The 18,378-nt window shown below is 37.0% G+C and overlaps 1 protein-coding gene across 1 annotated transcript in view; it reads left to right on the top strand.

The window, feature by feature from the left end:
• The window catches only part of PTPRD (protein tyrosine phosphatase receptor type D), a 1,783,257-nt gene that overhangs the window by 224,757 nt on the left and 1,540,122 nt on the right, over nucleotides 1–18,378 (top strand). The gene's annotated exons all lie outside the window — the stretch shown is intronic.

Below are 18,378 nucleotides of genomic sequence, written 5' to 3'. Positions count from 1 at the left end.
GTGTAAACTATTAACCTCTGAGTAAAGAGCAAGGAAACTAAAGTTCTTAAAGGCAGTACTGGAGAAGGATGAAAACTGACAAATCTTTAGTACATGAGCTATAGTTTCCAGACCTTCTGTATGGAGGAAGTAACAAGAATTATTTCTTAAAACTAGTTCATAAGAGAAACGTTTAAGTGAGCTCTAGCATAAGGTAGTAAAGATTCAATGTCATTTTTCCCTGAGGTATTTAAATACCAAGCAGATTGACAATGTTGTCTTAAGTTTTTATGAAGCTTCTCTGAATCAGCTACCCTATTCAAGGTCCCTCCAAGTTTGCACACGAGTTGGTAAAGCACTGTTCACAATTTTTTTTTTTTGCTTGTTAAGGTAATTTTTATGTAGAAAGGTATGTTGGATGTTGGTTTGTGGTTATGAGAAAAAATGACTATGTACCATCATTAGTAATGATTGATACCTGTTCTGCTTTATGCAAACTTAGTATTTGTGGGTGTATAATTATGTATGCATCATTATATTTTTAAGTTTGCCCAAAGCATACTGTATATATTTTGCCATGTCACTCTTATATAAAACCAAAAAGTACTTCATAAATGCATATGTGGGTAATTTTCTGAGACTTTTTAGAATTGAAATACACGTAGATTTTTCTTGACCCTTTATTTCATGTCATTTTCTTCTTAGTAACTTTTCATTTCTGTTCTGACATGGATGCATCTTTAGAATATCCAAGGAAAATACGCCAGCTGATGTACACTGCCAGACAGGGAATGTATGCCTCCAGGCAGAAATTTCTGGTGTTCATGGCTTTGGCATGGCATTTGGCAGGGAACTAAAACATAGCACAATGCAAATACCCTGAGCTTGCTGTTAGTCATTGCTAGTCTTTCCTTCTGATACTTCAGGGAACATTTCTGATACTGAATTGAAAATTGGGCTATCTACTAGGTGTTCTAGTGGCAGAGAATGAGATGATCATAGCTTTGAATTTGCACCTTCCTGGGTTTGAAGTATGATTCTATGATTGACTAATTGTAGAACCCTGGACAAATGATTTCAGATAGAAAATAAATGTAATAATTATCACAGGGGCTTGGGCAATTGTAAAGTGGCATAATTATCCTAAGGCACTTGCTCTGTTACCTAATACACATTTTATAAATGTTATTCCTTCATATTTCTGTATTGAGTTAGGTCTGTTTTAAACTTACTAATCTTGATCATTCTATCTATAGAAGGGAAATGATTCTCATACACATTTGTAAATGTTAAATTATATAAACATTTGCATTTTTTCTTTATACTTGAGTGGGGTACTGTTTTTAGAAAGCAAGAATTGTTGAAAATTTGCTAGTTTTTTTTTCAATTCTTTAAGAGTTACCTTTTTACAAAACATGAAGGAACTTGATGTTATACAAGTATTTTCTTATTTTAATTTTGTTTGAGCTTTTGTTAGTGTTACCAAGAATGGAAATCCACATTGTAAAAAATAGATGGCTTATAAATTATATACCTCCACAGCATGCCCATTTTATCTTAATTCAGTCAATACTTTGGATCATTTTGCTTTTAAAGAAACTATTGTGCTGTATATTATGTTTGCTACTAAGAAAGATTAAAATGTTTCTGTCTTCAAGGGAGCTATAATCGTAAATGAGAAGAGAGATAAGCATACTGTTTTAACACAATGAGGTAACATTCTAAAATAGATATCAACAAGAGATATGTAGAAAAGACAGTTTAATCAATCTACCTTTCTGGAAGGGTTGACACCTTAGGTATCTTAAAAAGTGATAATTAACTGGCTAGGTATCAGTCAAATATAAAGACACTAATGGTGGGAGGTTATCAAGAATAAAAGTAGGGAAATCAGAATCTATTATCTGATCTAAAACAATGGTGCTTGTTATAAAGATCTGTACTTGAAGCTGGGAGGCTAATTCTACCCAGTTTTCCTCAAAGTTACAGATTTGATGCATTTAGAAGGGTATTTTTGCAGGACGAAGATTTGTGGGTCATGACATTTATAAGAGTATTATTTTTTACATAGTAAATAATAGCAAAACTTTTATAACGTATGATATATGGGATATGATACTTCCAAGTTAGTAAAATTCATGATTTTGAAGTTAGTGTTATATTCATAAAACAAGGCCAAACTGTGAAAAAGACTGTAGCACCATCCTTCTTTTACAAAAATGCTTTTATACATGTATTTATGTAAAATATAGATCCACATAGAAATCAACAATTATATACATGTTGTGGTTTTGTTAGGGGATAGAGTTCTAAGAGAACACTTAGAAAATGACTGAGATCAGGACCAGTGTTGTGGTGTAGTGGGTAAAGATGCTGCCATCCCATATGGGAACCAGTTCATGTCCTGGCTGCTCCACTTCTGATCCACTCCCTGTTAATGGCATGTGAAAAGCAGTAGAAGATGACCCAAGTCACTGGGCCCCCTGCACCCATGTGGGTGACCCAGATGAAGTGCTTTGACTCTTCATGGTCATCTGGGGAGTGAACAAGCAGATAGGTCTCTCCCTCTCTCTTTCTCCTTGTTTCTCTCCCTCTCTCCTTATCCCTCCTTATCCCTTCCTCCCTCCCTCTCTTCCTCCCTTCCTCCCCCTCTCTTTCTCCCTCCCTCTCACACTTCCAGGGGACTGAATGACAGAAGTTTCCAGTGGACATGTGACAGAATGGACACTCCATTAGACAGTGATGAAAGAGGATAGGCACATTGCTGAGGCAGCCATGTGGTATAAACAAATGAAATGCGGATAATAAAATGCAGAAGCAGTTTGACAACTTGACAGTGAATAGAGGCTGGAAGAATTTTCACTTACATATTGTAAATTTGGAAAGGAAGAATATTATTAGAAACTGTAGGAAGGAGATCTTTAAAGTTACACACAAGTCGGCTGATTGTATTCTAATGTTTTGCGGAGGGTAGAACTCATGAACTTTGGAATGAACTATTTGATGGTTTTTTCTTTATAAGATTTTATTTAAGTTTGAGGAATTTTCTAAGTGTTAAAAAGGTGGTTCTTACTGACTCCTTATAGTAAAGGTGTTGGGAGAGAGATGAAAGGAAGGAATTGGTATTTAGCAAAAGGCACCAGAACTTAAAGGTTGGGGAAATGTTGAGACTAATTCATATTGCAGAAATGACATTGTATGTTCTGAAGACACTACTAAGAGTAGAGCTAATTATTCGATAAGGAATTTCAAGATTATGGTGGCAGAAACACTATACTTTGAACCAAACAGGGTGGAGATGGAAGATTATACTTTGAGGCTTGCACAGAACAGTAAATACATTTGTGATATTCTTCCAAAAGAGGGGGACATTACCCTCCGCAGTGATTGAGAAGACATGAAGCCTCCTGCCTCAGTTCCAATGGGCCAGACGGCCTCTCCTCAGAAACCCAGAGGCTGGATTGCTCTGCAGAGCTGTGAAAGTGGGGCTCCATGAAGCTTGGGAGTCCAGAACATGTACTACAGCCATGCAAATGATGCTTCCAATGGGCCCAGGACATCCCAGTCTGGAGAATTTTTTTTGTCTGCTCTTTCATTCACAATGTTTGATATTTTGTGATACTGCATGCAGATTCATACAACAACTTAATGAGCATAAAAATAGAAAAAACATGTTCAGGAATATGCTCTTGGCCTAATAGCATTAAGATGCCTGCATTCCGTATCTAAATGCCTTACTTTGAGTCCTGTCTATGCTTCTGATTCTAGCTTTCTTCTAATACACACCCTGGAAGCAGCAGGTGATTGCTCAAATCATTGGATCCCTTCCCCACCCATGTAAGAAATCTGGATTTAGCTCCTGGCTCCCAGATTTGGCCTGGGCTAGCTCTGGACCTTGTAGTCATTTTAGAGAATCAGTAGATGGAAGCTCTGTATGTCTCTGCTTCTCACATAATAGATAAATTATTAAAATATTTTGTTAATTTTGAAATGTTTAGCAAACGTGAATTACCAACATAAGGGATGAGTGTCAGATGACTCCCAGAATTTGATTTAGTATTATTGTAATTCTATTTGCTTAATGAAAAAGTAAAGAGGTCATTTGAGAATAAAATATTTCTTAATTTTAAATTTAATTGGAATTTTTATTAGAATGATTGTACTTTCATATAGTATCACAATATAAAAGTCTTTTTCCACTTAGTCCAGCTTTCCCCAATGGTAATATTTTTCAAAACTATATTACCACCACCTGGATATTGATATTGGAATAAATCGCTGTACTTACACAAATTTCCCCAGTGCTGCTTGTAATCATTCCCCCTCGGTGGGGCCCTGAATAGTTTGGTTACTACAGGATTCTCCCATGTTGCCCTTTTGTAATGATACCTATTTCCCTTCCGTTTCCCCACTCCACCCTCACCCTTGGTAACCACCAGTCTGTGCCCCATGAATAAAATTTATCATTTCAAAGATGGTGTATAATTTGAACCATGCCATCAATCTTGACGTTCATGCTCTGCATAATTTTCTGGGAGTTCATTCAGTAGCACGTATCAATACTTGGTTTGTTTTTACTGCTGTAGTAGCCCAATGTCTGTCTGTGACAAGTTTATTTTTCTCTTGAAAAACATCTTAGCTGATTCCAGTTTTTGGCTGTTAAATTAATGTTTGAGTATTTCTGTACTCAGTCTCTGAAGTACTGATGATTACTGTTGCATGCTTAGGTTTGTGAGAAACTGCTCAACTGTTTTCCAATGTGGCCATTCCATTTTGCCTTTCTACCACCAGCCGTGTATGAATGATCACATTCTCTGTGTCCCTGACAGCATTTAATCTTACTCTGTCAGCATTTGGTATTATCACTGTTATGTATTTTATCCATTTTGATAGGTTTATAGTAAGAATTTTCTGTAGTCTTAACTTTCATTTCTCTAATGGCTATAGATGCTGAACATGTTTTTATGTGCTTATTGCCATCTCTATATCCTCTTTATGAAATGTCTTTTCATGTAGTTTGCCTATTTCTCATTGGATTTTTCCTAAGTTTTTGAATTTTGAGTGTTCTTATGACCACTATTTTGAATATATATATTTGAATATATACATAAAAATAATGGTGGCAGAGAGACAATGGAGAAGAGGGGGAGGTAATATCTGGAAATCCAGACAGGTAGCAATCAAGAGACAGTTGTCTGTATAAATCTGATGTCCCAAGAAGGCATCAAGTATAGAAATACAGGTTATGGGGCCGGCACTGTGGCGTAGTGGTTTAACACCCTGACTTGGGCCGGCATCCCATATGGACGCCGGTTCGAGACCTGGCTGCTCCATTTCTGATCCAGCTCTCTGCTAATGGCCTGGGAAAGCAGTAGAAGATGGCCCAAGTCCTTGGGCCCCTGCACACACATGGGAGACCTGGAAGAAACTCCAGGCTTCGGATCGGCACAGCTCTGGCCATTGCTTTCAATTGGGGAGTGAACCATCAGATTGAAGTCCTCTCTCTCTGCCTCTCCTCTCTCTGTGTAACTCTGACTTTCAAATAAATAAATAAATCTTAAAAAAAGAAACACAGGTTATAAATATGCAGTAGGGAAATATTGGAGTAGATCTTGGAAAACAAAAATAGCAAGCCATTCTCTCTCCCCTTAAAATACTTAATTTCTAACTTTCAGAAAATAAAGATATGTCAGTACATAAATGCTATTTTTTTTCTTGGATTTTTTCTCATTTATCATAGACCTCAACCATTACCAGTATTTTCATAGTTTTAAAAGCTATTTGAAATTTTCTGCTGGGGGGAAAACACATGTATTTTTTGATGTGTCAGTTAGATCGAGAGAGACGGTAAAACTTTGGTGGGGCTATAGTCTGTAATTCAGATTACTCACAGAAATAGGGTTAACATTTTTAGAGAGCCTTCTCTATACACCATAAGAAAGTTCAAGGTTTCAGGTACTCATTGCCAACTGTATATTCATACATTAATATTTTAATTACCAACACAGCCATTATCAATTCAGTGACTGTATACCAGCCTGTACTATATGTGAATTTCTAGAAGTTCACTTGGGGTGGGGGGTCTTACTAGGAATTTCAAGACTAAGAAATGGGCAAAGGGGCTTGATCAAGGGTAGGAAATAAATGATGGATTATTTTGAAAGTATTTATGGAGATTGTAAAAATAGGTTTAGTAGAGTTTAAAATGCTGCAGTTTACAATGATGTAATTTTTTAAATTTTATAAATTCATAGAAATTCAGAGCAATGAAGAGAAGGAGGGGGACAGATATTCTATCCATTCTCTAGTTCACATCCCAAGTGGCCACAAAAGCCAAGTCTGATCCAGGCTAAAGCCAGGAGCATGAAACTCCATCTGGGTCTTCTACATGGGTTGCAGGGTCCCATGCACTTAACCGTCTTATGCTGCTTTCCCAGGTGTGTTAGCAGGGAGTTGGATTGGAAGTAGTTAAGCATTCACTCTGATATGTGATGCCTGTGTTTCAAGTAGCACCTTAACCCGCTGAGCCACAATGGCATTCTCCGTGATTTTTATATTTTCATTAAATATTACCTTCAGTGCTCTGACAACCCCCATTTTTTATTGGGGACTAGGCATATTACATCAATCTCATATAAAGATAATATAGTCCCCCAGTCACTTTTTGTTATTAAATACCATTTATTTTGTTGAGAATTCTGACTTCTATAATTGAAATTTAGAGAAGCACAGAGACAAATATACTGTGTACATGTCCACCCCCCCCCCCTTCGTCACCATTGTGTCTGGGGCCACATGACAGACTTCACTGATGAGGAAGTCTGTTGCTTTCAGTAAGAAAAAAACTAAAAGTAAACAATGAAATACACAGAGATCCACTGAATAAATATAACCTCCACTAGAGAATATTACTATTTTCTTATAAAGGAAGATGTGATGATGTTTTTGTTGTAGACAAAAACCAAAAAACCTAAGTCTAATGTGGGGAAGTAGAGTTTCTCTCTGGTCACTTTTACTCTTCAGGTGAGATGTAGATGAATGAGTAGGATGCCAGATTGTGTTTGGAGTGCACACAATCGAGATTATTTTGGGATTTTTCCCACCTGTGCTAGAGTTTACCAGCATAAATGGCAGTTGAGGAGTATCCAAATGCAAGTATTTCTAAGTAATAATTATAGTAGAGTCCCAGTAAGAACATCTAGGAAATATTCATGGGAACTCCAGAGGGAAGCAAAGGCTGATGATTATGACAGGCTATCCAAAATAGGAAGACAGTTTTGTGGATGGGGAATAAGATGGTTAAGTCTATACACATTTTTGGAAGGATGAATTAATGAGTATTTTATGTATTCCTTAGGAACATTCTATAAGAGTGGTTTATCTATATTTAGATGGGAAACTGAGGCATAAAGCACCTAAATATGGGAAAATTCAGTTTTGACTCATTCTGAACCTCACAATTTTTCTACAAAATTTGTTGGCTAAGACAGAAATGGTGATGAAAAAGATTGGATTATAAACTGAGTCTGATCAAGAAGGAGATAACAATTTTCGAATATATTACTGCTCTGTGTTTCCAAGTGCTTTAACTTTTTCTGAAATTTTGTCTTCCTTACTGAGAAAAATAACAAAACTGAAACCATAAAATTTACATAAAACAATTTTTCTCAAATTCAGAATGTTAGTACTTATAGTTGCTTATGCAAGTTATTTAAGCCCAGAAATTCCTGTGCTAAAAATTGCAAATGCCAAATATACCCCCTTTTTGGCATTATGAAACTTTAATAGTTTTATGTGCATGTAGCATAGCTATCATTTGCAGGGAAATTAACCCAAGAGTAAGTGTTAAGTGTTTTCAAATATAAAATAAAAGATGAAATTGCTTAGTTTTCTTTGTACTCTTACTCTATTAGGTGTGAGTGATTGGTAAAGAAATTATCATTAAGAGAATCCCAGTAATCTTCCCAGTGTTTAATATAGGATCAGAATTCCTATGAAGTGTTGCTGACATGCCAAGTAGATAACCTGAACTACAGTTACTTAATAAACACTGTTTTCATCCTTTTGAAACAAATAATAATTCCATAAAAGTGTTTTATAAAAAATATTCTACAAATCCTTTGGTTAAAATGGGTTCCATTGAGAATGTAGCTTAAAGATACACTGCTTTCTATACCCTTGTCCTCCACATCCTTTGAAAGATTAAAGCAAGTTTGTTAGCATAACTAAGACATTAGAAACATCTTCAGTAAAAAAAAAAAAAAAGTTATTAACATGAAGCCAGTATAGCCATGTGGGAAGCAGTATTTTATGACTTGAAGTATGTCTCTGGAATCAGGCTAGAGTTAATTCCTTATTCTATTGTTTTTTTCTTTTTATTGAAGTAAAATTCCTTTGATATACAATCAGTCGTCTTAAAATGAACAATTCATAACATTTAGTATATTCACAATATATTCACAACCTCAGTCTGGTTCCAAAACACTGCATGATCCCAAATGGATACTCTGCCTCCGTTAAAGCCCCTAGCTCCTACCTTTCCATGATTATTAGTGTCGACATTCTATTCACTCTCCTAAGAGTCATTTGCCCTCCATATTCCCATATACACAGGAATGACTTTTGGCCTTACATGATGGTTATAAGAATTGTTAATTAATCCATAGAACTTAGAACCTGAAGTATTAAATAAATTTCACATAAGTTAAATTTATTTGGACCTTTTCGGCATCAAAAGGGACAATGTTCTGGAAAACACCCTCTAGGAAATGATGACAGAAGTCTAGGGAAAAAAAAAAAAAGACTTACTTAGAAACTTCTGGTGTACCTATAGACTCACAGTTAGAACCCACGTTAAACTCTTTTCCCTGTAATGCTTTTGGCTAAAATGGTGACTAAGAGGTAGAAGTGCTGAGAGGTATGTCTTGAGAGAAGGAGTTGGTTTTGCAGGTATCCCTAATTGAGAAGTAAGAACAACATAGAGGTTTTATGAAGGGGGATAAATCTCTTCAAGACAAGAATAAAGGAGATAGCTGACATTTCAAACCCAAGTCCAATTATGTTCCAGCTGACACCTTAGAAATTCATGATTAAAAAAAGTTTTAGTGTCATTGACATGGAAAAAATTACAAAGCATGTAAAATATAAAATTGTGTACAATTATATTAGCTATACAAATTTAATTACAGGTATAGTTTTATATAAATGGAATCACATTGTACAAAGAATATATGGCTCTAGAATTTTCACCAAAATGAGAGCAGTAATTGCTTTACTGTAGCAGAACTTTGGGTGTTTTTCCATTATTGTATAATCGCTGAAATTAGCACAAGACTATGTGCTATCGCCAAACAAAGCAATAAAGCCGTATTACAACAATACTGATATTTTTACCCATTGTTTTGATAGTTGCTGGAAGAATAAACCCTTAGAAAAATCAAAACGATTGTGAATGTGAAGCAGATTAGCAAGCCTTTAGGAATCCATAGAATTAAGAATAGAGAAGCTCCTGGAGCCATGCCCTCCCCTCTGAGGATAAATTACCCTTGCATCTTTATAACAAACTGGAGTTATAAATTCCTATGCTATCTCATTTTAGTCAAATCTGCCCCAGTTCCCCCCCATATCTATTTTCCCCTAAACTTAGGATTACTTTTGTTTTTAAAGATTTATTTTATTTATTTGAAAGACAGAGTTACAGAGATATAAAGACAGAGAGGTCTTCCGTCTGCTGGTTCACTCACCAGATGGCCGCAATGGCCAGAGCTGTGCAGATCTGAAGCCAGGAGCCAGGAGCTTCTTCTGAGTTTCCCACGTGGGTGCTGGGGCCCAAGGACTTGGGCCATGTTGTACTGCTATCCCAGGCCATAGCAGACAGCTGGATCAGAAAGGAGCAGCCGGGACTAGAATCGGCACCCATATGGGATGCCTGCGCTTCAGGCCAGGGATTTAACCCGCTGCATCACAGCGCCGACCCCAGGCTTATTTTCTAATCACTTAACAAATTTTATAAAAAGTTACTCAGTTATTTTTAAGATTTATTAATCAGAAAGTCAGAGAAATTGATCTTCCATCTGCCAGTTTACTCCCCAAGTGGCCATAGTGGCCAGGGCTGAGCCAGGCTGAAGCCGGGAGCTTCATCCTATTCCGGTGGGCCATCTTCCACTGCCTTTCACAGGCCTTTAACAGGGAGCTGGGTTGAAAGAGGATCAACCAGGACTGGAACTAGCACCCATATGGGATGCTGACATCATAGGCATTGGCTGTATCTGCTATGCCATAATGCTGGACCCAGTATTCAGTATTTTTGAAGGAAAAGACGAGTTCTCATCCCTTGCTACACAGAAAAATTCAATCTCATAATCTTCTGTGATCTTCTTTTGCCTCCTGAACCAAACACAGGCAACCTCTGTAGTTCTCTACCTTGTCGTCATGAGAGTCATCTGGAGATCTTCTTTAACACACAGTTCTTGGATATCTCCCCAAAGTTCTTAAAGTCCAGAGTTACTTATGTTACTCTGTGTTTATGATATTACAAGTCATATTGAGGCGGCTGATTCATGGATTATCCTTTGGGAAATACTAGACCCTGTGACATCTAACCTGCTTTGTAAACCAATGACTTAAAAAATAATTTCTTCCTATTACTTTCTTTTTTAAAAAAGATTTATTTGATAAGCAGAGTGACAGAGGTGATAGGAGAATTATACCTTCCATCCACCACTTTACTCTTCAGAATGGCTGTAAAAGTCCAGGCTGGGCCAGGCCAAAGCCGGGAGCTAGGAACTCCATCCACTTCTTCCACATGGGTGGCAGGAACTCTAAAGTACAACGTAACTTTTTCTCAGGTGCATTTGCAGGGAGCTGTATTGAACATGGAATTGCTGGGACTTGTACCGGCTCTGATATGGGACACAGGCATTCTAAGCTGCAACTGAACCCAGTGCTTAATAATGCCTGCTCTGCAATCACTGTCTCCTAAGAGCATCGGTAATTATTTAAGTACCTTTCCTTGAAATGCATCTGGTGCCTCAGTTAGAACATGACAGCTTACCTGCCATTCTAATCACATGACTATCCCCAGATGCCCACTGTAGGAATAATTGAACAATCTGCTTTTCATTCCCTTTCTTTATAGAATACAGTCCAACTGCTCAGGACAAGAGAATAAAAATTTCAAATATATTTTTGATTAGGTTAATGTAATTAAAACCAATTGGTCCTCATGGCTAAATTATTTGGTACCTGGAGTATAATAACAATATAACAATATTTAATTGTAATATATGTAGTTCAGGTTTTTTCTTTGAAGTGTCAGACATGCTAACACATTTTTCTTCAAACATTCCTGTGAAGCAGTCAAGAGCTCTTATTTATCACCATTTGCAGAGCGATTGAATCACTGAGCTATTAAGTGACTTGAAGAGGGTCACAGAGTCAGTGACTAAGTCAGAACAAACACTTCATCTCTTAGCTTCATGATCAGTTTTTCTCAACAAATCGTGTTGCATATGTCTTTTCCTGCAAAAGTTTAAAAGCATTCAATTGTCTGAGATTCTCCCTTATGAGGCGTGCTTGTATAAAACTTGTACCCTCTGGAAGGTTCAAAAATGACAGTGGGAAACAATACAAAAGAAATTTCTTAGTTTTCAAAAAACAGCATTTTTAGACCTTGAGTGCCCTTGCCACTAATCCTATCAGAAAACAGCTATTCCACTCATTCATTCAGGCAGCCAACACTTATCAAGCATATTTAATAGCTAGTATTCTAATAGGATGTTGTGTTTGTCCTCAGTTTGTGCAGCATGATAAAGAAACAGACCCAAAAATAAATGGTATAGTATAATTGTGGCTGTATGGGAGCAATGTGTTAGTTGCATAGTGAGCTTAAGGGAAAAATCTCTTTGACAGAGCCAGGTCAGTCTTAGAAAATGGGAAAATCTGGGATACTTTTTGATGAATAGGGAAAGTTTACATCAATTCTGATTCAGAATGGAGGCATGGAAAGGGGACAATAAAGGAAAACCCTCGATATATTAGAGTCATAACTCAGCAAGCACATACAGGGAGATCTCGGGATTTAAAATATAGGGGTCTAATGACTGCACATGTCATCTTTAGAGGGCATTTGCACCACATTGGAAATTTGTTTTAGAACCCTCAGTAACATCCAAGGTATACAGTGTGGGTCACACTCAATACATGTGCCTTTTAATACCACAAACTCACTTTATTGAAACTCCTATTACTCGGGAAGCCTGCTGATGTAGAAAAATAAATTCTCCTTAATTAAAAAAATCCAAACTCAAGAGAGCTGGTGTTTTTACACTGCAAAACTAAGAAAAGGGTATAGTCACTTCCCAGATTGACCTGAATGATATTTTTGCAAGTATGTAAAAGCCCTCAAATTATAACAGATACTTAAATATACCAGCTCTGGTGGATACTGTCATACCTCACTTCATAATAAAAAATGATATGTTGTTCAGAAGAGTTCCTGCATTCATATTATTGAGTGTCTTGAAAAGTTCTGGTTTTGGGCTATGGAGTCGCAAGACGAAATCGATTCTGGAATATATTCTAAATTGAGCCCCTTGATTACAGCAATGATAGCCTCAGCATATGAAACATTGACATGTCTGATGATGACTAGAAGTAGGAAATAATAAACCAAGATGAAAAAAGAAAATGCGAAGAAAGCTTATTGTATTAAAAGTGTAATGTATGTTTCTGCAAGGCCTGCTTAAAAACTGAGTGCATGGAGGTGAACGGGGACAGCTTACTTTAATGCAAGGGGGGTTAGTTGTTCAGCATCAGAGGAATGCATTGTGTATTTGCAAAATCATGGAGGTGCCAGAGTTCAGCCATCTCTGTGATCTTGCAGGCCAAAGAGGCCTAGGTTTTTTTATAATGTGATGCAAATGACTTCAATCTGAGGTAGCCACATTTCCAAATACCATTTAGGGCTTTAATCACTTGTCCTACAAAGGTCCTGCCAGGCCATACTTAATGGATCTTCTAAACAGTGTAAAAAGATTTCTCTAAATGTTTTACCCAGCTGATAATTGTGCTGTAAAAGTAATTGCCCTGTGTCCTCACTGCTGTCCCCTTCCTCAAATGCAACTTTTGAGGCTGCATTTTTGAAAATGTTCAACAATGTCACTTTCTCCTCCCTTGATCTGAATTCCTCCAACTGTTCTAAAGATTCCATGTGCAAAGTTGGGGTTATGATCATTACAAATGTGCCACAGAGTTTTGAAAATAATGCTTACAGAATCCTGAAAAGCACTCTCAAGTTCTAACAGAAAATTAGGAGACAAGGATTCTACTGTCTGCTTTCCAGTGTGAACTGTGTGACCTTGAGTTCAGTGTACCCTCTGTGGGGCCTCAATTTGCTCCTGTGTAAAGGAAGGTCGTGACTGTCTCTTACACCCTTTAATGTTGTTCCATGGTACCATTTAGGCCTGCTAATGAATTACTTAAATATTGAAGTCTGCATTAAGCCTTATGGAAAAGCATAACTGGCAAGATTTTCCTCTCAATTACTTGTGCTAATAGGGGCCAAAATGGCATGGATGCTTTAAATTCATAGATAATCCCCAAACTTCAATTTAGCTAAGTGTTCCAGCCTCTTCTGCTGCCAAAACTTTTACAGGAGATTCAAACAATTAGCATACACTGACCGGTATGAAATTTCTCTTATTCATAATTCCTGCCTTCACCACTGCCTCACCACTAGAATATTTTGATATCTGAGATTCCAAAAAAAGTAATGATAAGTAAGTCAAGTATACTCATTGCATAATGTATTCATTGGCTGTGTTTCAAAATACTCTGCTGTTATTAATAATAATTTATTAAGGTCTTATCCCGTGTCGGATGCTTTACAAATTAATTTACTTAAACCTCACATTCACCTAATGGGATGATTTATTAGTCTAGTTTCCTAGAGCTGCCATAACAAAATGTCACAATCTGAGTAGCTTAAAGAGCAGATTTATCGACTCACAGGTCTGGAGAGTGGACATAAGAAATCGAGGTGTCAGCAGGGTTGGTTCCTTCCATGGGCACCAGCTGCATGCATCTCTGCTCTCTGCTGGTCTTTTCTGGCAATCTTTGGCACCCCTTGATGTGTAGATGCGTTATTCTGGTCTCAGCTTTCATCCTCACCAGTCATTTTGCCTGTGTGTCTGTGCTTCATGTTGTGTCCTTTTCTGTAAGGATACTGCCTAAACTGGATTAAGGGCTCAGCCTTAACTTCATTGCTTTTGAGCATTCCTCTTTCCAAATAAGGTCACATGTTGAGTGAGGTACAGGTGTTTAGGATTTAAAACATACCTCCTTTTTTCAGTGACACAATTCAGTCCATAACAAAGGACTATTATAGTTTTTCCTATTTAAATTTTCTACTTATATAAATGGAACAAATTTCATGTATCTCATACATAGTTTTAAGAACATAATTACACTTCCCATCCCATCCTTCCTTCCTTCCTCTCTCCCACCCTTCCTCCAACTTCCTTTCTCTTTTTTAATTTTTGAGATAATAAACTTTTTTTTTCCCTTGAGACCAAGTTTTATCATCAATTGAAGGAGCACCTAAGAAAACAAGCAATGGATTTGGGCACTTAGGCTTATCTAAAACTTATGAGACAAAAGAATATCCTCCATTTAATACACTAAAATGAAGTAAATCTTTAAGAACAAATCTTACTATCAACTTTCATAATACAACTCTTTGAGGACAGAGGTCCTGCATGGGAAGTTAGAGCCTAGTAACTCCTGCTGTTAATTTAACAATTAACACTCTTATGTATGATGTCAGTGATCATCCAAGGCTCTTTACATGAAATGCCTAGGCTATATAAGCCTTTTGAATCCACAGACTCCTTTGGTATTTAGACAAGGCCGTAACAAAGTCGAAGTTCTCCCTTAAGAGAAAAGTACCTCCTTTGATGGCCACTTCTTTCCACTGGGGTCTCACTCACTGAGGTCCTTCCTGTAGGACAACTTTTGCCATAGTGTCTTGGCTTTCTATGCTTGAAATGCTCTTGTTGGCTTTTCAGCCAGACCAGAATGCCTTATAGGCTGATTCTGAGGTCAGAGTGCTACATTGATTGTCTTTCTACTTCTGTCTGCTATATGGACTGCTTCCCATGTTGAATCATTCATGTCTTTTTAATTCTATTGTTATTACCAAGCACTTAATCCTATTTGTATGATTGCTTTAACACTTAATCCAATCTATATGATCACTTTAGTGCTTATTTTTATCCCTATGATCACTTTAGTATTTAAAATGTTTTTTTTAACCACCCTGCTTATGGGGATTTGACATCCCATTGCAAGTTTTTAAACTGTACGCTTAGAAGTAAGTCCATAGGAATATATGAAGACGTATACAGCTTTATAGTTACAAGCTTCATGCATTTCACAATTACAACTTTAAGAACATGGTGATTCTTCCCACCATGCCCACCCTCCTACCCACACTCCCACCACCTTTCACCTTCCCTCCCTTATCCCCACTCTTATATTTTACTAAGTTCTATTTTCTTTTTTTTTTTTAAAGTTTGTTTGTTTGAAAGGCAGAATTACTGAGAAGCAGAGAGGGAGAGATGTCTTCCATCTGCTGATTCACTCCCCAGATGGCCACAAAGGCTGGAACTGCCCTGATCTGAAGGCAAGAGCCAGGGGCTTCGTCCAGGTCTCCCACATTGGTGCAGGGGTCCAAGGACTTAGGTTGTCTTCCACTGCTTCTCTAGGCCATAGCAGAGAGCTAAATGGGCAGTGGAACAGCCAGAACTCCATATGGGATTCCAGCACTGCAGGTGGTGACCCCACTAAGTTCTATTTTCAATTAACTTTATACACATATGATTAACCTTATGTTAATTAAAGAGATCAGCAAATAGTATAAAAATATTTTATTCAACAGTCAGGACAAGGACTGGTCAAAGTCATTACTGTTCAAAGTGTCAATTTCACTTCTGCAGATGGACTTTTAGGTGCTCTATTAGTTATCACAGGTCAGGGAGAAAATATGATATTTGTCCCTTTGGGACTCTCTTATTTCACTAAAAATGATGTTTTCCAGTTTTATCTATTTTGTTGCAAATGATGAAATTTCATTTTTTAAAATCAGTGTATATTTTTTGAAGGTGTACATATCCCATAGTTTCTTTATCCAGTCTTCAGTTGGTGGGCATTTGGGTTGATTCCATGTCTTAGCTATTATGAATTAAGCTGCAATAATTATGGGGGTACAGATAACTCTTTCATATGCTGATTTCATTTCCCCTTGGTAAATTCCCAGGAGTGGGATGGCTGGGACATATGGTAGGTTTGTACACAGATTTCTGAGGATGCTTCCATTGTGGCTTTACTAGTTTACATTCCCACCAACAGTGGATTAGGGTACCTTTTTCACCACATTCTCACCAGCATTTGTTTGCTGATTTCTGTGTGAGAGCCATTCTAATAGGGATGAGATGAAATCTCATTGTGGTTTTGACTTTCAATTCCTGACAGCAAGTGATCCTGAGCATTTTTTCATGTGTGTATTGGCCATTTGGATTTACTCTTTTTGAAAAATATCTGTTTAAGTCCTTTCCTCATTTCTTAATTGGGTTGGTTGTTATGGAGGTTCTTAATCTCTTTATATATTCTGATTATTAATCTTTTACCAGTTGAATAGTTTGCAAATAATTTCTCCTATTCTGTCAGCTGCCTCTTTACTTTAAATGTTTCTTTTGCAGTACAGAAGCTTCTCAATTTGATGTAATTCCATTTGTCATTTTTGGAATTTATTGCCTGTGCCTCTGGGGTCTTTTCCAAGAACTCTTTGCCTGTGCCAGTGTCTTGCAGGGTTTCATCAATGTTCTCTAATAATTTGATGGTATCGGGCTGTAGATTTGGGTCTTTAATCCATTTTTGAGTGGATTTTTGTATATTGTGTAAGGTAGAGGTCTTGCTTCATATTTTTGCATGTGGAGATCCAGTTATCTCAGCACCATTTATTAAAGAGGCTGTCCTTGCTCCAGGGGTTGATTTTAGCTCCTTTGTCAAACATAAGTTGGTTGCAGCTACTTGGGTTGATTTCTGGTGTTTATATTCTGTTCCATTGGTCCGTCCATCTGTCTTTGTACTAGTACCAGGTTGTTTTAATTATAACTGCCCTATAGTATGTTTGCAATCTGGTATTATGATGCCTCCAGCTTTGTTTATATTGTTTAAATTCCTTTAGCTATTCCTTTAATTCCTTAAATTCCTTTAGCTCCTGTGTTTCCATATGAATTTCAGCATCATTTTTTCTATAACTGAGAAGATTGTCTGGATGTTTTGACTGGTATCACATTGAATCTGTTGATTGCTTTTGGTAGTATGAACATTTTGATGATATTGATTCTTCCAATCCATGAACATGGAAGATTTTTCCTTTTTATTGTATCTTCCTCTTTTTTTAATCCTTTGTAATTTTCATCATAGAGATTTTTGACATCCCTGGTTAAATTTATTCCAAGGTATATGATTTTTTTTGTAGCTATTGTGAATGGGATTGATCTTGGAAATTTTTTCTCAGCAGTGGCATTGTCTGTGTAAACAAAGGCTGCCATTGACTTTTGTGTTGATTTTATAACCTGGTACTTTACCAAACTCTTGAGTTCCAATCCTTTTTTAATGGAGTCTTTTGAATCCCCTATATATATAGGATCAGGTCTCCTGCAAATAGGGATAGTTTGACTTCCTCCTTTTCAATTTGTATCCTTTTGATTTTTCTTTCTTGCTTAATGGTTCTGGCTAAAACTTTAAGGACTTTATTGAACAGCAATGGTGAGAGTGGGCATCCTTGTCTGGTTATGGATCTCATTGGGAATGCTCCCAACATTTCCCCATTCAATAGGATGCTGGCTGTGGATTTGTCACAGATTGTCTATTTTCTCTGATATTAGAATGGTTACACCAGCTGTTTCTTGGATTCTGTTAGCATGGACTCTTTTTCCATTCTTTCACTTTCAGTCTGCATGTGTCTTTCTTGGTGAGATGTGTTTCTTATAGGCAGAAAATAGATGGATCTTGTTTTTCAATGCATTCAGCCAATCTGTATCTTTTAATTGGAAAGTTGAGGCCATTTATATCCAAGGTGACTATTGATAAGTAATGACTTGGCCCTGCCATTTTTCCATAAATAATCATATTGTTTACTTTTGGCTTCCTTTGTACTTTTCCTGGGAGATTTTCTGCCTTCGCACTCGTTCATAAAGATGACCATGTTTCTGAGTTTCTCTATTGTAGCATGTCCTTAAGTATCTTTTGTAAGGCTGGAAGAGTGGTGACAAATTATTTCAACTTCTGTTTGTGATGGAAAGTCTTTATTTCACTCTTATTCATAAATGAGAG

The sequence above is a fragment of the Oryctolagus cuniculus genome, chromosome 1 (genome assembly GCF_051225735.1).
Source record: "Oryctolagus cuniculus isolate XC-2025 breed Fujian yellow rabbit chromosome 1, ASM5122573v1, whole genome shotgun sequence".
NCBI classification, from domain to species: Eukaryota; Metazoa; Chordata; class Mammalia; order Lagomorpha; family Leporidae; genus Oryctolagus; species Oryctolagus cuniculus.
Note: the sequence above shows the minus strand (reverse complement) of the source record. Positions and strands in the feature narration are given on the sequence as shown.